At 52.2% G+C, this 15,201-nt stretch overlaps 1 long non-coding RNA gene across 1 annotated transcript; it reads right to left on the bottom strand.

Moving 5' to 3' along the window:
- Positions 1 to 1,717: 1,717 nt before the first annotated feature.
- Positions 1,718 to 14,545, bottom strand: LOC142072090 (uncharacterized). Its single transcript, XR_012668347.1, has 3 exons — positions 11,861 to 14,545; positions 11,224 to 11,382; positions 1,718 to 2,694 (listed from the first exon to the last, which is right to left on the bottom strand). It is a non-coding gene; the product is annotated as an uncharacterized LOC142072090 (long non-coding RNA).
- Between the last annotated feature and the right edge of the window lie 656 nt (positions 14,546 to 15,201).

Below are 15,201 nucleotides of genomic sequence, written 5' to 3'. Positions count from 1 at the left end.
TACGACTCCTTGCAATTTTGTACTATTGGTACCCATAACATTATAAATGGTCACCCATATTCCATACAGTGTCACAGCACTCACCTGTAATAGGGGAGACGAGAGGTCAAGTCCCTGCCCTACACGCAGGCGAGTGTGGCTGCAAACGTAATTCTCCTACATCCCATCGGAGGGCCAGGGCTCCTGGGTATTCTGGCCACACCAATTCCCAAAATTCTCAACCTGGCTGTCTTTAGTGCAAATTAAGGGTGCTTTGAGCATGCCAAACGCGTCAGCTCCCACAAGCGAGATAGGTGGGGGAACGCCTAGGGTCTGAGAGTCCTGCTGGGGCTTAGGTATGATAGAAGGCTCTGAGCAGCTCATTAGCTGTGGGGATGGCATAAGGATTTAGGCAGTTTTGCATATGCCCATCAGCAGAAGCTTAAACTCTTAGGGGATTTGGGCACCTACAGGATTAGATGGCATCTGAATAGTAGTGTTGTGTCAATGCCACTTCAGTGTTGGACTTAGGTGCCTATATCCCTTTGTGAATCGACCCCTTTGTTGCTCTGTGCCTCAGTTTCCAGGACAGTGACATGAAGATGATACTTCACTAGGACCAGATTAATCAGCCCTTGTTCAAGGGATTCTCATGACCAAGGACTGCTAAATCTGGTCCTTGACACCTGTGAGGCTGGCAGCCCCTCGAAGTGCAAAGCATCATGTCAGACCTCAGTGTGCTTGACCCTGCTATGGGGAGTGATGTGAGTGGGAACAACATGAACAGCAGGGAGTCAGGATTCAAAGCACAAGGGGGTGGGAGAAAGACAGGCTCTTCACTGGCATGGAGACCCAGCCAAGAGAACAGTTGCAGAGACGGTAACTGAACCAAATTTCCCTGAATCCCAACCCAGGGCCTTAACCACTGTAATGGGAGGTGAAACTGTGTTTTACAGTTCAGCCATTAGGTTCTGGGAAGAAGCTCTGTGGCCAGTCCCTATATACTCCAGAAGCCCAGCCTGCTAGTAGCAGCCCCACAACCTACCATGTACAAGTATTCTTGCTAGCAAGTTAAAGAAGTATGGGCTGGATGAATGGACTATAAGGTGGATAGAAAGCTGGCTAGATTGTCAGGTTCAACGGGTAGTGATCAATGGCTCCATGTCTAGTTGGCAGCCAGTATCAAGTGGAGTGCCCCAAGGGTCGGTCCTGGGGCCGGTTTTGTTCAATATCTTCATAAATTATCTGGAGGATGGTGTGGATTGCACCCTCAGCAAGTTAGCAGGTGACACTAAACTGGGAGGAGTGGTAGATACGCTGGAGGGTAGGGATAGGATACAGAGGGACCTAGACAAATTGGAGGATTGGGCCAAAAGAAATCTGATGAGGTTCAACAAGGACAAGTGCAGAGTCGGACAGAATAATCCCATGCACCGCTACAGATTAGGGACCGAATGGCTCGGCAGCAGTTCTGCAGAAAAGGACCTAGGGGTTACAGTGGACGAGAAGCTGGATATGAGTCAGCAGTGTGCCCTTGTTGCTAAGAAGGCCAATGGCATTTTGGGATGTATAAGTAGGGGCACTGCCAGCAGATCGAGGGATGTGATCGTTCCTCTCTATTTGACATTGATGAGGCCTCATCTGGAGTACTGTGTCCAGTTTTGGTCCCCACACTACAAGAAGGATGTGGAAAAATAGGAAAGAGTCCAGCGGAGGGCAACAAAAATGATTAGGGGACTGGAACACATGACTTATGAGGAGAGGCTGAGGGAACTGGGGATGTTTAGTCTATGGAAGAGAAGAATGAGGGGGGATTTGATAGCTGCTTTCAACTACCTGAAAGGGGGTTCCAAAGAGGACGGCTCTAGACTGTTCTCAGTGGTACCAGATGACAGAACAAGGAGTAATGGTCTCAAGTTGCAGTGGGGGAGGTTTAGGTTGGATATTAGGAAAAACTTTTTCACTAGGAGGGTGGTGAAACACTGGAATGCGTTACCTAGGGAGGTGGTGAAATCTCCTTCCTTAGAAGTTTTTAAGGTCAGGCTTGACAAAGCCCTGGCTGGGATGATTTAATTGGGGATCGGTCCTGCTTTGAGCAGGCGGTTGGACTAGATGACCTCATGAGGTCCCTTCCAACCCTGATATTCTATGATTCTATGATATGTGACATAGAGCCAGAAGGAAACTAATGCCAGAGGAGAATAGAAACGGAAGGACAACAGCAACCCCGCTTGCAAACAAAAGGAACAAAGCAACAAATATTGCAAGCTGAAGAAAAAAAAAACCAACAAAGGTTGCAGGATCTCATCAACATGCCACTCTTCAATGCCCCCAGAGAATTTCAGCTTTGACATCTCCTTCAGAATGGACAGACAGGAAGCAGTAGTTTGCATTGCTACAAAACTCCCTAATTAAACAGGAGATATTCAGGTATCTTCTTTAACTTATGCTTAAACCCCTTCGTTTTCAGTTTAAACTGACTTTTATGAAAAAATCCTGCGTATTACAAAAAGTATTATTCAGTTTTTTCTATCGGGGGTCACCGTGTTAGTCTGTATCCACAAAAACAACACCGAGTCCGGTGGCACCTTAAAGACTAACCGATTTATTTGGGCATAAACTTTTATGGGTAAAAACCCCACTTCTTCAGATGCCAGTTTTTTCTTCATTTTTTCTTCATTCTTCGTTTTTTTCTGATTTTTCTGATTCAGCTGCCTGTTGAAGTAAGGCTCTGTATTAGTCTAGAAGATACACACTATAAACAAACAGGCACGCATGCAAGCTCTGAAGTGCGTGCGCTTCTCAATGTACTGATGAATTTCACACCCACCACGTACACATTTCAAGCTGTCAGCAGTTTTAACACACTAAAATGGGAAGAAAACGAAAATCTGTATCAGAATACATTTCAGAACACAAGGAAGTATTCAAAAGTTTTAGAAAAACAAAACCAGGAGAAAAACGATGAAGCTGAGCGTATGCACCACATATGCTGTGGCCCATTTATTAAATGTAAATATTTATAGTCTAATTATAGTTCTAAGTCTATGACAGTAAACTGTTTATTCAAATGAAAAGTTTTATTTGGGGATTAGAGATATATGGTCTTCTTAAACTCAGAGGTGTTTTGACTTCTGTTTTAGTTCTGCCACATTGATTAATGGCATTCAAAGCATTAATCTACTGAATACTTTTCCCCCTGTCTTTCTGTCCACCAAAATAAACCCTAATATTTATTCAGAAAAATTATTAATAGTTTTTTGCACTGATTTTCACCTGTTTTTGTTGTTGTGATAATAAACACTGATAAATTCCCAGGAAAAATAAAAGAAAAAAGAAAACGAAGGGCTCTACTTATGCTACAGGGAAGCAAGCAGAGCATATCTTTCAATCCTTTGACTTTACTGAAGACAGTCACAAGGATGACTATAAAGGGTCCTTCCTGGGTATGTTTGGTGCATACTTTAAACCTCTGAGAAATGTGTTTTACTGAAGAGCATGTTTTCAGCAGAGAATGCAGGAACCAAGAGAAAATGTTGAATCTTTTATAAAAGCTTTGCATACATTGTCAGAACACTGTGATTTTGGGAATGTAAAACATGAAAATGCCCCAGAAAGGCTGGTTATTAGGCTAACTGACAAAAATCTGTCACAACAGCTACAATTACGAACAGACTTAATCCTATCCACAGCTATACAGATAGCAAAGCAGTCTGAACTAGTCAAACAGCAGAACGAAAGGCCGGAACCATTTAGAAACTAGCTTAGAAACTGTAAAGAGCATGATGGCTAAAAGTCATTATCCTAAAGCTCCTGAGGCAAGGAGAGAGAACTCCCAGGCTAAGAGGGACAAATTCAAGTCAAAACCCAAAGCCTTTGAGCCTAAATGCACAAGATGTGGAAAAATGCACAGTCCCACAGATGTATGTTTAGCCAAAGGTGCAAGGTGTAATAAATGCAAAAAATAGGACATTTTGCAGCTGTTTGTCGTACCAGGCAATCGGGGAGTTGGCCCATATTACAGACAATCGAGATCCATTGTTTCTGAGCTCTAGCACATCTCGTGACACAGAGCCTGCCTGGAGAGTGAAACTGAATATTCATAGCAAGACTATTGACTTTAAAATTAACTCAGGAGCAAAGATCACAGTCAGCGAAGAAGGGACTTAAAATCACCTTTAACCCTTCCCACAGCTGAAATCACCTGCCATAGCCTCGATTAGCCCTGGAGGGATTCTGAACTGCATGGGCCAGTTCACCACAGAAACAACTTACAAAGATAAAAGCTATGCACTCAGAGTGCATGTGATCAAAGGATTGAAGGCCAACAACCTTCTCTGCAAAACTGTGACAGCCATGATGGACCTAGTGAGACAGGTGGAAGGATAGAGGATTTGATGATATTGGACATTTGAAAGGACATTCAGTACAAATCAACTTAAACAATGCTGAACCATATACTGTACAAACACACCTACCAGAAAGCCCTTGGAAGAGACTGTTAGGGGGCTTATTCCTTCACCCACTTACTTCCCTGGTCCTTCTCGCATGAACAGAGAGCAACAATACCCAAAGTCCAAAGGTGCAAACAATTCGATGTTTATTGGGGTGAACTTCCAGCAAGCATGATTCCAGTTTCCTTCCTTAGTGTCCCCCTTTCCAGCTCTGACACCATAGAGCCTTACACCTGTGTCCCTGTTCCCATTCCTGCCCTTAGCCAAACATGATTCCAATTGCCCACCCCCATTCCCTGTTCCCATTTCCCCTCCACACACCCACCCACTTCCTGATTGACTGCAGACTATATAGTAAAACTTGAGTTCTGCTTAGCTATACCTTAACCAATCATTTTCCTGAAATTTAACTAACCAATCCTAACATATTGTAACATGATTATGTAACCAATTATATCCCACCACCTTAGTTTACACCCAGCAAAATTAATTATACAGCAGACAGGAACAATCACAGAACCAGACAGAGATTATACAGACAAACAATAGCAAAGTGGGAACTATAATGACAAAACAATACAGAAGTGAGGATTTCACATCCCAGCTATTGATAAGTGAGTTCTTGCCAGACAGGATGCTATCAAACTAAGTTTCCTTTTACATTTTCTAGACACTTCCCTTTCTCTGGAGATGATAGGATACAATCCTGTCCTGATAGTGCCTAACAGCCCAATAGCACCTTCTTTCAATGGGACTAGTTTGGAATGTGAGGAGGTGACCGGTCGCTTCCCAGCTTATGGCTGCCTCTGCTGCTCAGCCAAAGGCCTTAGCCTAAGAACAGCGCCTCAGACTGTCACGGTACGAGAAGGACCTTACACCGGCAGACAGTGATTTTGATTCTTTCTTTTATACCTCTAGAACTAGCTAAGTGATAAGAATACACCTAAATTCTTAGAGTACAGGCCTTTACAGACAGGCCTGAATAGCTATATCCTAACAGAGACTAGCTGCAGATTTATGCAAATTCAGAGAACATCATGACCTTATTGTAATGGACTATTTCCCCAGGTATTTAGAAATAACGTATTTGAAAGACATAATATGTTGCTGTATAATAGAGAAACTGAAGTGTACTTTTACTCACTTCGGCATTCCAGAATAACTAGAGAGACAGACAACAGACCTCAATTCATTGCAGCAGAATTTAAGTCATTCCAAACTAAATATGATTTTGATCATATTACTAGGAGCCTCCATTACCCACAAGTGAATGGAGAGGCTGAGAGAGCTGTGCAGACAGCCAAGAAAATCCTACAGCAGGAAGATCCACTCCTTGCTCTTCTGAGTTCCAGATCAGCACCAATAGCAGCTACTGGAAGCTTCCTGATGGGAAGACAACTCAGAACTACTGTTCCAACTCTGGACAAGAACCTCTCTCTGAAATGGCCAGACTTGACGAGAACAGCCAAATCTGATAAAAAGGTAAAACGAGCTTGCAAACGCTTTTAAAACAGCTGCCCCGTGGTTAGAAACCTGCTGGGTCCAGAACCCGGTGACAGTGTTCATGTCGTATTGGACGGAGGGAAAGGATGGAGACCTCCAACTGCCACAAAGAAAAATAATTCAGAGCCTTGATCACATGTGAGCAAAACCGAAAATGGAGAGTCCAACAGAAACTGTCAACATGGACTGTCCCTCAGAAAGAACAAACAACAGAGCAAACTCTCTAGCTGGCAGATACAGAACCAGAAGACGACTCAAGGGTTTAAACCGACCACAGCCAGTTGTAACTAAGGGACAGCCAGATGACCAACTTGTTATAGGCCTGGGTAATGTACTAAGAAAAAATGATGAGGGGGGTTGGGGCACATGAATTACAAGGAGAGGCTGAGGGAACTGGGGTTGTTTAGTCTGCGGAAGAGAAGAATGAGGGGGGATTTGATTGCTGCTTTCAACTACCTGAAGGGGGGGGCTCCAAAGAGGATGGAGCTCGGCTGTTCTCAGTGGTGGCAGATGACAGAACGAGGAGTAGTGGTCTCAAGTTTTAAACAGAAAGACCGAGATGCGGGGCTAACTCCTCAGCCAGATCCATATGGATTGCAGAGTGAGGGTGTTCTGGCACACTCGTCGCTGCAAATATCAGTCTACACCTGACCTGCTCCCACCCATCCAGATTCGGCTGCTTGGTACGGGGCACACCCTGACCCCAGGGGCACAAGGGGGCAGAGACTGATCTCAGTTAAACCAGTCTGAATCCGGAGTGACTGCACCCACTGGGGTTATTGCAGGCTCACAGTGGTCTGACCAAGAGCAGGATCCAGCCCAAGATGACTTGATAGGGCATTTCCAGCCCTAGCGTCCAGAGCCAGACCTGCAGTCCCGGATTCAGACAAAGCTTCAGTGGAAGTTTGCCTGCACCAGAACTGAAGAAGGGCCTCAGGATTTAGCCCTAGGATCCTACCGGTACAGCACCCACTGCAGTGGGGTGCATGTGGCTTGGGGCTTGCAGCCCCTGGTGGTAGCTAGCAAGGGTGATCAGACTCTCCAGGGCAGAGATCTGATCTGCTGGGCAGGAGATAAAGGAGCCTTTAAAACTGCTTTTTGGGGAGGGCCAGGAACAATTCTGTGCCCACAAGGAGTAATGAGAAGGGTTACAAGGAGAGGGTTTGATTTCACCCTGGCTGCCAATCCCTGTTTGTCATGAAACCCAACTCAGTTCCCCATGACCTTCTCCTGACAGCCTCCCAAGACATGCTTTGGCTAGAATTCATGCTTTTGGCAGCCGCAGCTGGGAGCTTTGCCTCTTTATTGCCGTTTCATTAAATCCAAACAAGGCAAGAGAAAGCACCTGTTCGTTTGATTTGCCGCTCAGGTCAAGCTGGGCCTATTTCGTTCTCATAACATCAAATGGATTAAATGCCCCTGGAGGAAAGCCTCAGGGACAGGTGCATTATGGGCCAGCTTATGCTGTGAACGTGTGGGGTGGTGAGGTGGCCACAGACAGGATGAGAGACTTACGACCAGTGCTAGCAAAGGGAGAGCTCTCAGAGCTGGAGGCCTGCATTTAGGTACCCGAATGACTAGGGTTCCTGGTGCTGCTCCCAAGATGTGTGCGCTGGGTGCAGTGAGTGGGCCTGTGTTGGGATTTGTTGCAATCTGCACACTGGATTCTTTCAGGAAGGGGAGAGGCTGGTGGTTGTCACGTATCCCTTGTATATGATAGGTTGCAGGGCTGCTATTAGCAAGTCAGGCTAACACCAGATACGGACTGGCCACAAAGCTTCCTTCCCAGAGAGATACACCCCAGATGTGTTTATTATAAGATCTTTTAATGCTCTGCCAGGTGTGGCCAAGGTTAGCGTAAATAAGATCTGTCACACAGCGCCACCGAGTGGCTGAATAGTATAATACAGTTTTATCATTCCATCACATCTCCCTCTTTTAAGTTCTACATTCCTGCCATTTAATGTTTATTCTATCATGCTATCTTTGAAGTTCAGTACGGACCAGTCTGCAAAGTTTCTCCGGATCATACTGTTTTTCATAGAATCATAGAATAGAATCATAGACTATCAGGGTTGGAAGGTCAGGAGGTCATCTAGTCCAACCCCCTGCTCAAAGCAGGACCAACCCCAACTAAATCATCCCAGCCAGGGCTTTGTCAAGCTGAGCCTTAAAAACTTCTAAGGAAGGATTTCACCACCTCCCTAGGTAACCTATTCCAGTGTTTCACCACCCTCCTAGTGAAAAAGTTTTTCCTAATATCCAACCTAGACCTCCCCCACTGCAACTTGAGACCATTGCTCCTCGTTCTGTCATCTGCCACCACTGAGAACGGTCTAGATCCATCCTCTTTGGAACCCCCTTTCAGGTAGTTGAAGGCTGCTATCAAATCCCCCCTCACTCTTCTCTTCTGCAGACTCAATAACTCCAGTTCCCTCAGCCTCTCCTCATGAATCATGTGCTCCAGGCCCCTGATCATTTTCATTACCCTCCGCTGGATGCTTTCCAATTTGTCCACATCCCTTCTGTAGTGGGGGGACCAAAACTGGACACAGTACTCCAGATGAGGCCTCACCAGTGCTGAGCAGAGGGTAATAATCACATCCCTCGATCTGCTGGCAATGCTCCTACTCATACAGCCCAATATGCCGTTGGCCTTCTTGGCAACAAGGGCACCCTGCTGACTCATATCCAGCTTCTCGTCCACTGTAATCCCCAGGGCCTTTTCTGCAGATCTGCCCCTTAGCCAGTCAGTGAAGGAAGCGCACTGACAGCATTGGGAACGGTCTGTTTAGCCACAGAATGAGAGGCAAGGCACGCTTCCCCGGTGCTCACCCTGCCGACGTGCCTCCCAGAGTGGGACTGGGAGTTGTTCATCACCACTCCAGCCCTTGGCCTTGACACGTCCCTGCTAGGAACTGTGATGAGCCCATCGTGCTCAGATCCCACAGGCCACTGGCAGATGGGCCTGGCACTGGGACTCAAACCAGTACCGCAGATGGGAAGAGGTTCCACAGCGGATGCCCTGAGCAGCTCATTGGTTGCAAATTAAAAAAAAAGACAGAGGAGGGTTCTCCCCTGCAGCCAGCTCCCAATGAGCACTGCTGTGTAAAAGCCCCCGTGGCCCCAGTGTCTTTCAGTTGCCCAGAGCAAGGCACAGACACAGCCTCCCCGCAGCTCCCCAGGTGGCTGGGTAAGAAGGGATTTGCCTGCCTCAGCCTCCCTTGAATTGAGCAGAGGTGGAAGAGAGGTGGGACAGTGCGGGCCCAATCTGAGACGCTCCCGGGCCACGAATCACATAACAATGGGGGAACTTCCCAGGGATCCGAGGGGGTGACCCCCCCTCCTGGAGGCCAGGGGATTTCCCAGGAGAAGGATGTCTTCCACGGCAGCTCTGGGGGCTGCAAAGGGATTTAGACACCAGGACCCAGAGCCAAGAGCAGAACTTCCCCGGACTTCCCTGGATCACTGCACTGGCAGGGAGGGGCCAGCTGGCCACATCCAATCCCAAGCAGCCATCTGAGCTAGTGACATCCCCCAGCTGCCGCAGTGCCAGACTGGCACCTGGAGAAGGCCCCTGCATGTGCTCCAGAACCAGCCAGCAGCTCCATGCAGCTCAGGGAGAGCTGCTGGGTCCAGGGATGCGGGGATCCCGAGGGAACATTGCATGCAGGGATTTGTAGTCCCTGCGGCCCTTCTCTCCACATTCCTGTAGCCATTCCCCACCCTGGACACCGCAGCTGGGCCCAGGCGAGGACACGTCTCCAAGCTGTCTGTGCAGCCGAACAGCTGCTCCAGCACATCCCACGGGCCACTCCTGGCTAAGCCCTAGCATGGCACCATCAGCAGAGGGGCCATAGAGAAACCTGGCCACATCCTCAGTCTGAAAGGATAGCATGGCCCCTCGGTCCCCTCGTACAGCAGCTACCTACACTAGGCGAGCTCCCCCAGGGAGCTGCTAGCAACTCTCCGTACGACGGGAACAGGGTCGGTCTAGCACTCTGCCCACGAGATGCCGGGTTAGCTCTGCACGGCTAGGGCTAGAATGGCTCAGGGAGGTCCCAGATGCCACGGTGATGGGCCCCTGGTACTGAGAGCGGGGCCGGATCTGAGCCCTTGTCTGCAGCTGGCATGAGCTGCCCAGACCTGGCCACTCCACCCCAGAGTCCACGGTGGTCCAAGAGGAGGGCGATCTCGGGCTCGTCACAGCATGGCGCTTCCCCCAGGGATTTTCTCTCCGCCCTGGTCTCCACCAGGGATCCCCTGGTGTGTGAGGAGCCCAGGCTCCAAGCCCCCAGCACGGCTGGTGATAGACCAGAGGAGGAAGCTACACAGGACATGGCTTGGAGTCTGGAGCAAGCCCAGGAGGGGCGGATGAGATGTAATGCCTCCCCAGTGAGTGTCGCCAACAGGGGCAGCAGGGTCTGCTGGGAGCCGCCCCCCACCATGGCAGCGCCAGGCCGAGGGCTGGGTCTCTGTGTCGCCATGGTATCATGCCAATGTCACCACGTTGGGGGGCCTGGGGCTCACCTGGCATGCTAATTACCCCAGTAGTTCGACTCCTGGGCCAGGCCTGTACTCTGGCCTCGTGCCGCTGGTGGGACGAGCAAGTCAGAGGGGCCCCACGCTGCCTGGCTGGTCACTTGCCAGGTGCCCAAGGACAGCACCTGACAGGTGCAGGTGGCAGAGACGTGCTGGGCAGGGACTCCAGACCCTGACCCGTGAGGAGCCGGTACCGGCCCAATGCCCTCCGTCTGGGGCAGCTGGTATTAGTGCCGGCTCCCTGCCCCCACTGGGGTCATTCTGACACTCCTGGCCTCTCCCCGCAGCAGAGGAAGCTGGAGTCCAGCAGGCAGGCGGAGGGGAGTTCACGGAGCAGCTGATGGCCGGAGAGCGCCAGGTCAGGCTGGGCTGGCGGGCATCTCTCTTGCCCTCCCCACAGCGATCTCCCTGAGCCTTCCTGCTCTCGGTTCGGTCACAGGAGACCCAGAGCTGGGGAAGGCAACACTGTGGCAGGGAACGGACCAGAACATTCGGGACCTCGAGAGCAGACACCCTAGTGAGACAATGCAGGGCTCAGGAACGAGAGTCCAGGAATGGGAGAGGGGATATAACGTAATGGAGGGTGAAGAGGAGGCCCTGTCTGGGTCCCTTCAGCCCACCCCATAAGGTAGGAACAGGGAAAGATGCAACCCAGGAGAGGCAGGAGGAGGAGGAGAAAGAAGGCTCAGAAGCCCAGTGGAGAAGGGGAGAGATGATGGGGTCAGAGCCCAGGCTGGCCACCCACCTTGCTTTCTCTGGAATCTTTCCTTGGTGCCCATCACCATAGCATCTGAGGCCGTTATAGTCGCTGTACAGCACTGAGTACCGGGGGCAAAGGCGCCTTGGAAATGTCCAAGACAGAGAACGAGAAGCGGGCAGGCAATGACATCGGACAGCAGCAAACCTGAAATGGATAGAAGGATAAACATCGTTGCACAGAGCGCGGTGAACATGTGCAACTCCCTGCTGCAGGGAACTGCCGAGGCAAATCACTTCATAAGAGCCCAAAAAGGGTTAAACTACGAGCCCTGAAACCAGCCCCTTAGGGAAGCCAGAGTCCGGGTCCAGTTCCAAACCTTGAGCTCGTGCCTATTCCTATAGCAGCTGAACCAACAGCCTGGCTACGAACACCCCTAAAGTGAGCCGCAGCAGCGATCTAGCTCCGGAACGAACCCTGCAGGTCCAGCCCATCTTCAGAGTGGATGTTTGTGTGCCTAGAAACGGAGTCTGCAATTATCCTAGCTAGGACCAAGTTATAAGGGCAGTCAGTCCTCATGCTGCAGGGCCCAAGCAGCCAGGGTCAGGAGGAAACGCCCTCGCACACACATGCACGGGTGCACAAAAGCATGCACACGCACCCACACTCACAGACACACACGTACCCCCTATGCCATGGCCCAGTGGGGTCAGTGCAGCACAGGAGCTGTTTGCCTTCCTCCGCAGCATCTAACATTGGCCCCCAGTGGAGCCGGGACACGGGAGCAGACGGCCGCTGACGCTGCCTGGCTTCCGAGTGGTGTCGCTGTCCGTGGTCCTGTGCAGAGGTCCTGGCAGCTCGCAGGGTTCAGCGGGGGGAATGCCACCCTTTTGGGCCATGCAGTGCAGGGTGTCGCCTCTCCCACGGGGCAAGGTGCCCTCAGACAGCCTGGGCCCCACCTGGGCACCTCTTGCCTCCCCTGGCAGGGGGGCTGGGCGCTGCTCTGGGAGGATGCACCGTGGAGCACAGAATAACCGAAATGTCAGGCCGGAAGGGCCATCAAGAAGCTGTCAAGTGCAGCCCCCAGGGAAACCTCGCCCCGCCCTGATGGGGGTCCCCCAGCCCTTTGCTGCATCAGAGGCCAGCGTGAGAAGCCAGGGAGCTGTTACAGAGGAAGGAGAGCGCCCCCTGCAGTGTAAGGACACCACTGCCATTACAGCCACCCTGATGGGCCCACGCAGGTGGCTCTCCCGGCCGCAGAAGGGCCTGGGTTTCTGAGGCTCCCACCTCAGCCTGTCTCCCTGGGGTGCTAGCGGGGGCTGTTGGGAGCTGTCCCGTTGCCGCACAGGCAGGGGTAGGCCTTGGACGTACAGAGCGATGCCCCAGCCAATGCGCCATCCCTGGCTCCCGGAGGGGCACCGCTGTGGAGAGGTCAAGGAGCGAATGGGGACTAAGCCCCCTCACATGCTAGCCACGGTCTCTGCAGAAGAGGGGTGAGCGGGGCTGGCTGAGGCCCAGCCCGACCTCCGCCAGGATCGCAGGCTGCTGGCACCAGGCATCCCACAGGGCAGCACGCTGAGTTTCCTGGGCATCACATTTCTTATGGCAATAGGCAGCTCAGGGTGCTCTCCCGCTAACACCAGCCGGCTCCAGAGGTCTATGCGTCGTTCGTGATCACAGCGAGTGCACTGGGGGTGCCCCCTAGGGGTGGGGCTTGGCTTGCTGCCGCCAGGCTGGGCGTGCGGGGTGGGCCCGGGTTGACTAGTGTGCTGACACATCATAGCTCCGTCCCCCCCAGGCGGCACAGCCGTGCTTCATCCCCAACGCGCCCCTGACTCCAGGGCTGCAGGACCAAGCCGCTGGGCGTGGGCAGACCCCTCTGGAGCTGGCATTGGGCCCAGCCCGTGGCGGAGAGTCACTGTGCAAACATTGCTGCCATCTAGCGTTTGGCACAGCCGTGCACCCTCACGGCCCTGCGCACTCCGGCAGCATCCCCCAACGCAGGTGGAGATCCTGGCCCCGCTGTGTGGCCCAAAGCGGAGGGGTCACCCCCTACTTGCAAGGAAACGATCCTGGGTGCGTCTGGCTCAGTGTCCGAGCAGAGCTCGCACAGGAGGGGGGTTCGTTGGTGGCTGCTCCAGACCAGCACAGCACACTAGGGAACAGGACGACGGGCTCCTTACGCGCCCGGCTAGAACGTGTAGGGGAAATGCTGCGTGAGCACAGGGGACGGCCACTTGCCGGACACATGCTGGGGCTCTCCTGCTGCCAGGGCTAAAACACCCTGGGCTTTATTAACATTACAGACGACAGTTTCCTAACTCCGTTTTGCATAGGAGGTGCGGCATTTGGGAACTCCATTCCTTCCCTGGGGTGTTCCCGAGAGGGCATGAGCCAATCGCTCCTCCCCTCCACACCCAGGACCTCGGCACGTGGAGTTCCACAGGTTCCCTGTCCCCTCGCGCCTGCCAGGGCAAGGAGGGGGATCCAGCAGCGGTGGACACCCAGCTCTCTGGGATGCTTGGCCCAGTGCCCGGGGCTATGGATGAGCGAGCTCAGCACAAGTCAGACTGACACACCGCTGGCAGGAGCAGCGGGAACATTTGGCAAGGATGATTTCTCCCCCTTTCGCCACGGGAGCCTGCCTTTTGTTACCACCATTGGCTATCCGACCCCCTGGGGCTGCTGCACAGTCCCATAGCAGCAGTGTATGGGATAGGAAGTTCTGACCATCTCTCTCGGCTGCAGCCCTTCATCCCCGTCAGGCCCTTTGCCATCCCAACGTGCTGGATAGGGGTCTCCACTGCAGGGCGCCCAGAAAGCAGAGCTGGGGCAGAAGGTGGCAGTCTGCTTGGGGAGCGGCGCTGTGGGGCAGGAGCACATGACGCCAGCGCCCCAGGGGCTTCGCTGTTGCCTCCTTGTCTCTCGCGTGGAGCTTCAGGTGCTGGTTTTGACCCATCTGGGCCTGCATGGCTCAGAGCTGCCCGTCTCCCAGCTGCTGCACTGCAGTGCAAGTCTCCGCAATGGAAAAGGTCAAGAGGCTGGCAGAGGTTTGTCGGAGGAGCCTCCTGCTTGGAGCTCGCTTCTCCCCATTGTCGGAAATTGGCCCAGTATGCGCCTGCAGGACACGCCACGAGCACTAGCTAGTCACCGGAGCTAGGAGGGGGGAGAGGCCTTTAGTTTTAGCCTTCCTCAGCAGCCATTACGAGCAGCAGTCGTCTGCTGACACAGGGCACTTTGTAGTGTGCTGTCCCCATGGGTGGCCAACATTCCCCTGCAGCTCTCACAGGAAAACAGCAGCAGAGAGGCGATGCATCCAGACTGGGAACACCCGACTCACAGCCTGTTGCTTTAGCCAGGACACTCCACCTTCACCTATTCAAGACAAAAGTTTAAGAAGGGCCCAAATGGAGCCTAGTGAGGATGGGGCCTGTCAGCCTGCGACGGACCCTGCACCTACCGGCTGGGCTTCTCCCCAGTTCCCAGAGCCTCTCCCGAAGAGTGGGAGGACCCATCACTTTTATGCCCCTGCACTGCAGGCACCAGGCCTTATTTTCCCCTCTTGGGACTGAGCTACAAAGCAGGGGAAGGGGAAGAACCTTCCCTGTGACTTCCCAGGCTCTCAGCCCTGTGCAAAAGGACGGTGGGTGAGCATCAGAGGAAACAGCCCTTTTCTTCAGGGGAGAGGTTTACAGTCTCCCTTCACAGGCACTCCCAGGGCAGGACGTGCAACCGACTGACTAGACTGACTGGAGTCCCTAATAGCACATGCACCAGCCCACCAAAGCAGCTCAGTAGTTCTCCCCAGACCCCCATTGGATCATCAGATGGGCACAGTCCCCCCCGTGCCAGAGACCAGGCTGAAATTTGCTGCCCGATGCCAGCCAGAGCACTTCCTGCCAGCCTGTCCAGCGCCCACTGCTATTTCTTCACCTATAAGCATAAATCTGGGTACAGCTGTGAGGAAGCTGACAGTGACTGGTACAGCAGCAGGTATCTGCAGTTACACAAGGGAGATTTCATTTC

Source organism: Caretta caretta, chromosome 5 (assembly GCF_965140235.1).
Source record: "Caretta caretta isolate rCarCar2 chromosome 5, rCarCar1.hap1, whole genome shotgun sequence".
NCBI classification, from domain to species: Eukaryota; Metazoa; Chordata; order Testudines; family Cheloniidae; genus Caretta; species Caretta caretta.
Note: the sequence above shows the minus strand (reverse complement) of the source record. Positions and strands in the feature narration are given on the sequence as shown.